At 36.7% G+C, this 10695-nt stretch overlaps 1 pseudogene; it reads left to right on the forward strand.

Annotated features, from left to right (window-relative positions):
* Positions 1–1955: 1955 nt before the first annotated feature.
* Positions 1956–10442, forward strand: LOC109095773 (annotated as a pseudogene).
* Positions 10443–10695: the final 253 nt, after the last annotated feature.

A 10695-nucleotide genomic window follows, 5' to 3' on the forward strand; every position in this document is an offset into this window, starting at 1 on the left:
AATGCTGAAAGGTATATCCAAGTTCTAGAACAAACTTGCTCCCATCAGACGTGTTTCTCTACAGGGCAGACCTTGCATTTTCCAAACCTGACAATGCAGCAACATACTGCATCAATAGCCGCTTTTCCACCATCGGGACAGAGAAGCTCCGCCTGGTGTCACTAAAACCCGCCCTTTACCGCATCCAGGATACAACGTCATGCCAACCACCTAATTTTAGAACAAAGAGAAGTTATCGAAAACTAATCAGCATAAGTCCCAGGAGACTAGCGCGATCAGACAACAACATGAATAAAAGCGGCGTTGTGTTTGCATGTTTGTTATTTTTTTTTTTAAATCCAAAACAGCATCTGTGTTTGTACTATAATAAGTGAACATTGATCATAATGAAATTACTTTTATCAGAATTTTAGAAATTAGTCCCACAGAAATAAAGCATGATAAACATATCCTGCTTATTCAGTCGAGTCTGTTTCTGTGTATTTGTAGCCACATACATCAGCATTTAGAAGAATTATAATTTCTCTATTTTTTTAAAAAGCTCCCGAACATAAAAAACCATTATTATATTTTAATGACATAAGCTACGCGGCGCTAAACTCGAGATGACGGACTTTATGACAGATAAAATATGTTAATAAATAAAATAAATGATTGTGATAGAGAATAAGAGCTGCATTTCTCCAGTGGTCATATATAACATGTTTACTATGGTGATGGTAATGCCTAGCAGTGCATAAGACTTTTGCATCGCTTATAACAATATTTCTGCCATTGTATGCATGAGCCCTGTAATCAACATCGGATCAAGTTATTTCAAACACTCGCTGCTGACTGAAAGTGAGGTTTGAGCTCAGCTTATTTTAAAAAGTTTTTTAATGCTGGTGTTCTAGACTGTTAACTGAGGCTAGCCCACAAATGATTATCTTCACCCAGGAAAAAATTTTGGCGCCCCAGCATTAAAGAGGAAGATGCGACAAAGAAGACCTAAGGACAGTTGAGCAACTAGAAGAATTAGACAAAAATGGGACAAACATTCCTATTCTAAACTTGAGCAACTTGTCTCCTCAAGTCCCCAGACGTTTGCAGACTGTTATAAAAAGAAGAGGGGATGCCACACATTGGTAAACATGCCTTGTCCCAGCTTTTTTGAGATGTGTTGATGCCATGAAATTTAGAACAACTTATTTTTTCCCTTTTAAAATGATAACATTTTCTCAGTTTTAAACATTTGATATGTCATTCTATGTGGTATTCTGAATAAAAATATTGAAATTTAGAATCTTGCACATCATTGCATTCTGCTTTTTATTCACAATTTGTACAGTGTCCCAACTTTTTTGGAATCGGTTGTGTGTGTGTGGTGTGTGTGTGTGTGTGTGGGTGTGTGTGTGTGTGTATATATATATATACCTATATATAATATATATATATATTATATAATATATATATATATATATATATGTATATATACATTTTTTTTTTTACTGTGTGAGAGTATGGACAAAACCTACAAAAGATTCAAGGAGAATGTTGATATTTTTTGCATATTCGATCTTTATCAAGGAGTAAGAGCAGTAAACCCACTGACCAGTGCAAAGAACTGGACTGCAGTCACAGCTGTTATGACAAAGTGAAAATTCACTTCAAACCGAAAGTTTTGGAACAGCTAAAAGACGTGAGGTCAATCTTATCATTTTGTATGTTTTCTTTTTATAAGTTTATCATATCATTTATCATCATCATCATTCTCTGCCACGTCCAGGTTGAAATCTCTGAGCCCGGAACCATCTGTCATGAATCTTTACTGTCAGTCTTGTGTTCACATTGGTGATTCTGATCAGTGGGGTTCACGTGGAGCCGTTAGCCTGTACAGAATGTGTTACAGGTAAAGGAGGGTTCAGAGTTTCAGGATCAGCACTCCGGAGGGTCGATTCGAGTGCAGCAGGACCCGAATGCGATGGGTCTGTGCTGGTGACATCACTCTCCAGTACCGTGCAGTGGGATGGACGTTTCCCTCAGTGAAGAGCTGGAGAGGCTTCATTGGTGATGCGAATTGGTCTGTGATTGATGTGACAGTGATCTCAGGGAAACTGGAGGAGGCCCATCTGCCTCATTACACCTGTTTAGGAGAGTCATACCCCTCTCTCAAAATATGCTGTGTAAAAGTCCTTGGAATCTTGGAATCAGTGGAGCTGACTTGTTTTCATGCCAAAATACTCCAACCATCCTTTTGGCCTACCACAGTGATTAAAGAAAAAGGCATTCCTGTTGAACAACATTTAGATCTTCTTATCTTCATGACATGCCGAAGATCCTCTTATTCTCCATGTCTACGTTCTTCCCACTGTTTTGATACTTTTTCAAAGGAAAAAATTAAGCAGGAAGAAACAGCAAATAATCCTCATCATGTCCTTGAAATTGAGCACCCCCAGCCCCTGGCATGAAAACTCAAATGGACACACCACATGTTCTTAAAGTATCTGGTTGCCAGTTGTAGATTCTGAAGAAGGGATTACATTTTTTAAGCAGTATTCACCAGTCTTCTTCAAAAATCAAACAAGACGTAGATGGGGATGTTCAGATGACTCTCATCAAACAGCAGCATGAAATGTTTGTGTGAAAAACAATCATTTGGAAAGACAAACTTAATCAGAAAAAACAAGAAATGAGAGATTTAATGGCCAGGTATGTTAAACCTAATATATTTGTTTTCTGAAATCACACATACCAGGGTTTAGAAAACATATACCAGTGCATTCAAGTTATATAATTTCAGGAAGAGGAGCTTTAACTCTTTGAAGAACTTGTATGTTCTGATTTCTTAACCCTCTGGTGTTTTGTTCTGTCATTTTGGATAAAAAAAGTTTTGAATTTTTAAAAAAATCACAGCTAACCATGATGCATTAACTGACAGTTTAACATTTCAAAAATATAAAATATCGGCAAAAAATTGTTTTTTGGTAATACTAAATATATATCCAAATGGAAAACCTGAAGTAGTAATGTCTGAAACTTTTCTATTGTCTAATCTCACTGTCCTAAATGAACAATACCATGAGGGTTAATAATGTGCCTTATTATATTACTATTATATGAAGAAAGCCAACTGTTTTATCATGTATTAATAAAAAGATGTCAACAGCTGCTGTTTAATGGATAACTGTGTTAAAGAAAAAAACATGTGAAAACTGAAATTGAACTGATGTTAATTACCAAAAAATATGTACTATTAAGTATTTTATATCCAAAATTCATAAAGTTAGACAGCACTCAAATGGTAACCCTCGTAACTTTCAAAATCTCATAAAAACACAGATCTGCGGCAATATATTTGGTCAGATAAAAATGATTGAAGGTGAATTTAAGAAAATCTGTACAGGATTTTATTTCAATATTCTCACGTGTATAATTAATTTACTGTATCATCCATTTGTCATGGCTCAGGGTACATACATGGCTATTGTTTAGGCCTTTGCTAAGTGAATTTGGAAATACAAATGAAATGAATACAGTGCTATTTGATGGTTTTTTTTTCACTCCAAATTGTGGGTAACAGTGTATTATGTTATATCTTTGTTTAAATTAATTTGTAGTTTGGCAGGTTGGTCCACAGAAATGAGAAAGCACATCCTGAAGGACAGAAGCGGAAGCCACGGAAAGGTACAAATGCTATCTATCTGTATAATTAATGCTTTCAAAAACATTTAGCTCTTTGTTGAACATGGATATTCTGTTTACATTTTTGTCACAACTTAATTTACTATGTACATCTTAAATTTGTTAAAAAGTTTACTTGCGTGGGAATACATGAATTAATTTCACTTGCCTTGAAAACACTCAAGGATTTTGAGTTTGGATACCACACAGTCAGTAAATTTAAGCTATTAAGATAAACTAAATTTTGTATGTAAAACGAACATAATAAATGTTTTGTTTTTTAAGAAAATGTGGCTTTAAAAAAACTGTAATTGTGGAAGTCTTTTCAGGAGGAAATAGAAAAGTACAAAAGAACAGGATTTGTTCGAACAATAAATCTTTTGTAACACTGTTAGCCATTAAACTGATTGTTCATGTCCTTCTTGTGTGTTTTTTATTGTAACTATTGTACTCTTCTGTTTTTCTGTAGGTTGGAGTGACATAATTCTTCACTATAAAGCATCTGTCATTGATAAATGCAAGTTTGTGACCGAGTGTAATCTTCCAACTGATGAATGTGTGGAGCTGGCAGGCCGTTATACTGAACAGTGATCATCAGAGGAGCAAAGAGCAGAATGAGAAAATACTATCATGAGCATGTGAGGTCTGCACATGCTTCTGGATTAAATACATCCTTCTCATCTGTATCAAATGACAAGAATCACAGCATCAGAATAGACCAGCTGTTCAGTCCTAACTGTGATAAAAACACACCAAAAACCTGTGATTCTCAGTGGAGTTTCTGGAAGAGGGAAATCATTCACACTACAGAAGATCATGTTGGACTGGGCATTGGAAAACTTTACTACAAAAAACTTTGATGGAATTTTCCTATTAAAGTGTGAAGAGCTGGAAGTGTATTTCTGAGTAGATGAGCTTATTTGAGCTTTTGAGCTGGAGTTGCCAGTTTGACATTAGATCAGATCTCACAGATACTGGAGTTAACACCAGAGAAAGTCCTCATCCTCATTGATGGAATTGATGAGTATGTATCTCATCCACCCAGTCATTCGATGTTAGTACTCACAAATCCTTCCGATAGAGCCCGACCTATGGACATTCTTAGAAGCGTGTTAAAGGGAATCTTGCTGCCTGAGACATTCATGCTTGTCACCACAAGATCTCTAGCTGCTGATGCAGTGATGAATCTCCTCAAGGGTTCCTCAGCGTTTCACTGAGATTGTGGGCTTCTCTGAGAGACAGGGGGTGCAGGAGTACTTCCAGAAGTTCTTTCAGGATGAGCAGCTCTTCAGGGAAAACATATGAGAGAGTGAAGATAAATGAAAGCCTCCAGACTGCCTGCTCTGTGCCTTTGCTGTGTTGGATGGTCTGTTTTTGTCTGAAAAAGCACTTTACAGATGATGATCATGTGATGAGAGAACTAAAGACAAACACCTCCATATATGTGCACTTTGTGTCCACTCTACTGGAGCATCATGACCAGAGTCAGTCTGTCCTCACCATGCTGAGGAGTCTGGGTCAGCGGGCAGAGGAAGGGGTGAAGAAGCGAGAAGGTCTTTTTGTAGAGAAGAGTGTGACTGCGGACTGGCTTAGATTCCTGCTACTAATGTGTTCTTGTATAAAGATAGTTTGAAAAGAAATAACAGACAGGTGCCAGTGTTCAAGTTTATGCATCTCAGCTTTCAGGAGTTTTTCACTGCTCTTTATTATGTTTTACTGGATAAAAAAGAGTCCTGGGGGAAAGTCACAGATCTGTTGACCTCCCTGAAAATGAAGGGTATAATCAATAGGCCTTCTCCAGAAAGAAGATCAAATCCCATCCCTTCAGTCGTGATGTTTCTCTGTGGTCTCTTAAATGAGAAGGCGAGCAGCTCACTCTTTGAAATGATCAAGTGGACTGTTCCTCAAATCATAAAACTAAAGACAAACCTGCAGGAAAGTCTTCTTACAGTGATAAGACATAATGGATGTGAACTGTTCGCTCTGCGCTGTCTGTATGAGCTCCAGGATGAGAATGTTGTGAGGAGAGCTTTAGGAGACTGGGTATCCATGAATCTGTATAACATTTCCCTGAAGAGCACAGACTGTTGGGTGCTGCTGTACTGTCTTGAGTGCTGTCCACACGTCAGATACTTGAACCTCATGTACTGTGATTTAACAGCTGAGAAACTCAAGATTCTTCAGCCAGCACTCTGTATGTGTGAGAATATGAGGTCAGTGTGTTTGCATTTGTAAATTCAAACTTAATTATTGATTGAAACTCATTTTAAAATACATTTACTACATTTTTTAATAAATACATGTAAAGCATTTAATATCTAAATTAATTTCTTGTGTTTGACTCAAGGTTGTCAGTAAAGCACCTGTCAGAAGTTGGAGATTTGATCCAGATTCTTGGTAAATCTAAGTTCTTGAAAAAAATGAGGTAATTTTAACAAACATACTGCATCTGATAAAGCCATATGAAATATTTAATCAACTAATAAATTGTTGTATTTTACAGAAGAGGATTAGGGTCAAGCGATAAAAAAAAAAAAAAAAAAAAAAAAAAAAAAAACATCTTGAGATTAAAGTTCTTATAATGCGATATTAAACTAAAAAAAAACATCTTGAGATTAAAGTCATTATAATTGTTGATTTTAATCTCAGTTTTTATTTTGAGAATAAAGTTGTTATGATTCGAGATAAAACTCATTAAATTTCGAGAAAAAAAAAAGACAGAGATAAAATTTTGAGAATAAACTCATTAAATTACGAGAGAAAAAGTCTGTGTTTCGAGAAAAAAGTCGAGAATAAACACTCATGTCATTCATTTTATCTCAACATTATATTTCAACATTTTTCTTGAAATTTAACAAATTTAATCTCGTATTATAATGACTTTAATCTCGAGATGGTTTTATCTTTTTTATTATTGCTTGGCCCTAATCCTCTTCTTTATTATACATTTTTTGTTCCTGGTAGGGTTCAGGAAAGTGAGAACAGTGCAGAAAGTCCCAGATGGTCACTTGACCTGTCAGTCACTCATGGAGATGTTCTGTAAGAAACTATAACCACATAGGCTGTAATCGCTTATCAAAAAGCAAAAAACACTGCAGCTATAGTGAGTGTACGATGCTGTTATCAAATGTTTCTCTGTGTTTCTGTCTGTTTCAGGTTGTCTTTTGAGCTCCTCAGAGAAGAAACCCATCATTTCCTGCAGTCTTAAACATCACACTTACATGTCCACAATCAGAGATATAGTCCAGCACTGACTGGTCACTCTTCTTACAGAGACTCAGCAAAGACAGAAAAAGTAGCAGAAGAGTAAGAAAAATATTCTTTTTGCCATTGCTCTGTTTATCTCATCAGTAGATTTACTGTTAATTCATACATTTTTTGTGGTCAAATATATTTTTGCAGTTCTTCAGCTCTTGATGAGCATGTCAGTTTGCTGCTGTCTTCATTTCACTCTGTGGGTTTGAAGACATTGAATCTGAAGCTGGTCAGTCTGAATAAGAGCTGGGCTTATGGGATTATTTTTCTCGCCCAGACCTGCACCAGTCTACAGCAGCTCAGGTTATATGCTTTTATTCATGAAACTGATTTCTGTCATGTCCTCTGATACCATATACAATGGCCCCATAAAGTTACTGGATGCTTAAGTCACACTTTAGTACACATAAACTTTCATGATAAAGATGTTTATGTAAGAGTATAGTTTTGATCGGTTCCTCACACGAAGCTATTGTATGGCTTCAAATGAGACGCAATATAGGGGGTAAATAATGTAACTGATTTTTATGATGATTTTATGGTACTTTTGCATCATATTTTAAAAGCTCCAGATCCCATTTATTGTAATATAACCAGCGGCTATTTTATTTAGAACATGCCCTTTTGTTGTATGTCCTTTCGAGAACCACAAGGTTGAGTAAATAATGACAAAATACTCATCATTGAGTTGAGTTAACTCCCTCTCATGGTGAATGTGTGTATTCATGTTTGTGTTCATGCTGAATTGCAAAACTCTTTTAAGATGGGATGAAGTTTAGGGCTGTATTTGGTGGTATGGTAAGGTTTAAGGGTGGGTTAAGGGATAGGTGTAGGTGTAATTATAGATGTGACTACGGAAATTACTTACAGATGCAATTACATGGAGATATTTCTAATATTACAATGAATTTTCATGTTGCAGTACAATGAAAATATGCATGTGCACAATATGTGTACTGTATTAAATGATTGACTTAAATGTTAGTACATAGTAGTTAAGAAGTGTAATACAAAGTGGGTACAAATATCATTTTGCTTTGAAAGCAGTGCAAAATTATGTTATTGCTTATTGATGTTTTTGTAACATGAATATTTCAGTGTCAGTGTCACTGGATTGCTTTTGGAGGAAGGACTCATGTTTCTGAAGAAATCACTGACAGAGCCACACTGCACTGTGATCATTGAAGGGTTTGTGTGCTTAATGTTTTTTATGCATAATTTAAATGTAACTAGTTTAAAACAAAACACATGACAAATTACTTTAATTAGGATAGAAACTAAAAATATACAAAACTTTATAGCCGACAATTTTTAAATACAGTCATCATATAGGTATAGATCTAACAAAAACATGGTTTCTTGTTTCCTACAAAAGATTGAAAAGCATACTGGTGGTATATTTTGAATCTTTTTTTAAAAAAAATCCTGGTTTTCTCAATGTTTATCAAGGAGGAAGTGCAGTAAACTCACTGACCAGTGCAAAGAACAGGACTGGAGTCACAGCTGTAATGAGAAAGTGGAGATTCACTTCAAACCAAAGGTTTTGAAAAAGCTGGAAGAGTGAGATCATCTTATATTTTTTATAGACTGTTTCTCTTTCACACATTTATCATTTCATTTATAATTGTAATCCCTGTTCTCTAGGCCGACCATCTCTGACTCTGAACCGTCTGGACTGAATCTTCAGCCGCTCCCAGTGTGTCAGTCTTGTGTTCACATTGGTGATTCTGATCAGTGGGTTCAGGTGGAGCCGTCACTCTGTAAAGATGAAGGAGGGTCAGAGTTCAGGATCAGTACTCCGGCGGGTCGATTCGAGTGCAGCAGGACCAGAATGCGATGGGTCTGTGCTGGTGATGTCACTCTCCAGTACAGTGCAGTGGATGGAGGTTTCCTCAGTGAAGAGCTGGAGAGGATTCAGTGTGAGCGAATTGGTCCTGTGATTGATGTGACAGTGATCTCAGGGAAACTGGAGGAGGCTCATTTGCCTCATTACGCCTGTTTAGCAGAGTCAGACCCCTCTCTCACACGAAGTATAAAGGTCCTTAGTGTTGAAGATGAGGGAATATCCTTGGAATCAGTGGAGTTGACTCGTTTTCATGCTAAAGTACTCCAACCATCTTTTTCTCCTAAAACAGTGCTTATGAAACTAGGGATATCAGTGAAAGTGCACTGTGATCTACTGATCTTAATGACTCAAAAGAACCCCATCATTCTCCATGTGTATTTTTTCCCATCAGATTCACTTTTTAAAGAAAAAAATAAAACTGAGGAAAAACAGAGTCATCCAGTCAAGTGTTCAAGACCTTAAACTCCACTGCGGATGATGAAACAACACAGTCTTGAGGTTCCTGGTGCTTCTGTCCAACCCGAAGCAATCAAATTAAGAGGTGACATCGAGCCAAACTTCTTTCAGGTCAAACATCCTGTGGTCAATGACATCAAAATGTCTCTAAGTCGAGTGGATGATCAGAAATCAGTTTGGACTGCAACAGTTTGGAAAGAATTAATCAACATGCATCCAAACAGGGCCGAGACTTTGTTTCAAACTGGACAAAACCAAAATACACCACAATCGGCTGTTAACTTTGATAAAGTTCAGTTTTTTTATAGAAATTGGTGTGCTCTTATTAAAAGTGTTGAAAATGTGAATAACATTGCCGACAACTTGCTGCAGAAGCAAATCATTCATGAAGAATTATATTCTGAAATCACACATCCAACTTCAACCAGTGAAGCCAGCATGAGGAAGATCTGCAGCATAGTGCGTAAAGGTAGTGACACTGTGAAAGAAATGTTCATCTCCATTCTTCTGGAAGAAGATCCCAACCTTTTAAATCATCTGCCTTTACCTGACTCTTAAACTTTTTTGCTGGATGATTCTACATTTTGACATGTAAACTACAGGCGACCAATGCCCTGGAGAGCTCACCCTACCATACTGCAGCTTTTGGAGAACAGTATTTTAACAAATCATATTCACTGTTAAAGAACATTCAAATGCTCTGCTTGCCTTTAAAAATGAAAGGGGGAGGGGGACTGTTGCAATATAATTTCCTGTCTGATAAGAACACTGAATAATGTGAATCCAAATTATTTCTGTACAGGTTTAATTCTATAGAGTTGTGTTGTAATGCTTGACGGTTCGTGGTATATCCTGGGAAGAACTCCGCATTTGCCATTGCGACTTACCGGTGATGAATTTACGGCTGAGGGGGAATATTTCACTCATGTTGGTTGCGTCAACGTCACATTTACATAGGCCGTATTATTTGAATTTGTGTCTGGTAGATAGAATTATTAAATAACGTTATTAACCGGTTAATGGTCATTTTAAAAAAAGTGTTACTATTCAATTTGATTTATTTCTGTTTCTGGTTATGTTCCTGTCAACATTATGTAACATACTGTTTCTGTTTTCGATCCTTGAACTGGTTCAGAGCCCTGGTGCAGACAGACAATATGAAGAACAGAGGAAAAACATGATATAAGAATTAGAAAAAATTGGATTAATAAAGGATATATTGGAATGGGGTGAATTACCAGGCAAAAGAACAGGACTGGTGAGGAGAACAGGCATGTGCACACATAAACATCAAAGGGGCTTGAGCACCTGCCCTTTTTCTTCTTCGAGAGAGAAAGTGCCCTTTTTTCTTTTTTTTTTTAGGATAAGCGAAATAAGACTTTATTAATCCAACACAGGGGTAACTCCAACGTGGAAACAGGAGGAAGACACACTTATGTAACTTGTAGACCCGACAAACACGGACTGGACATACTAGG

Source organism: Cyprinus carpio, chromosome A3, assembly GCF_018340385.1.
Source record: "Cyprinus carpio isolate SPL01 chromosome A3, ASM1834038v1, whole genome shotgun sequence".
Classification (NCBI taxonomy): domain Eukaryota; kingdom Metazoa; phylum Chordata; class Actinopteri; order Cypriniformes; family Cyprinidae; genus Cyprinus; species Cyprinus carpio.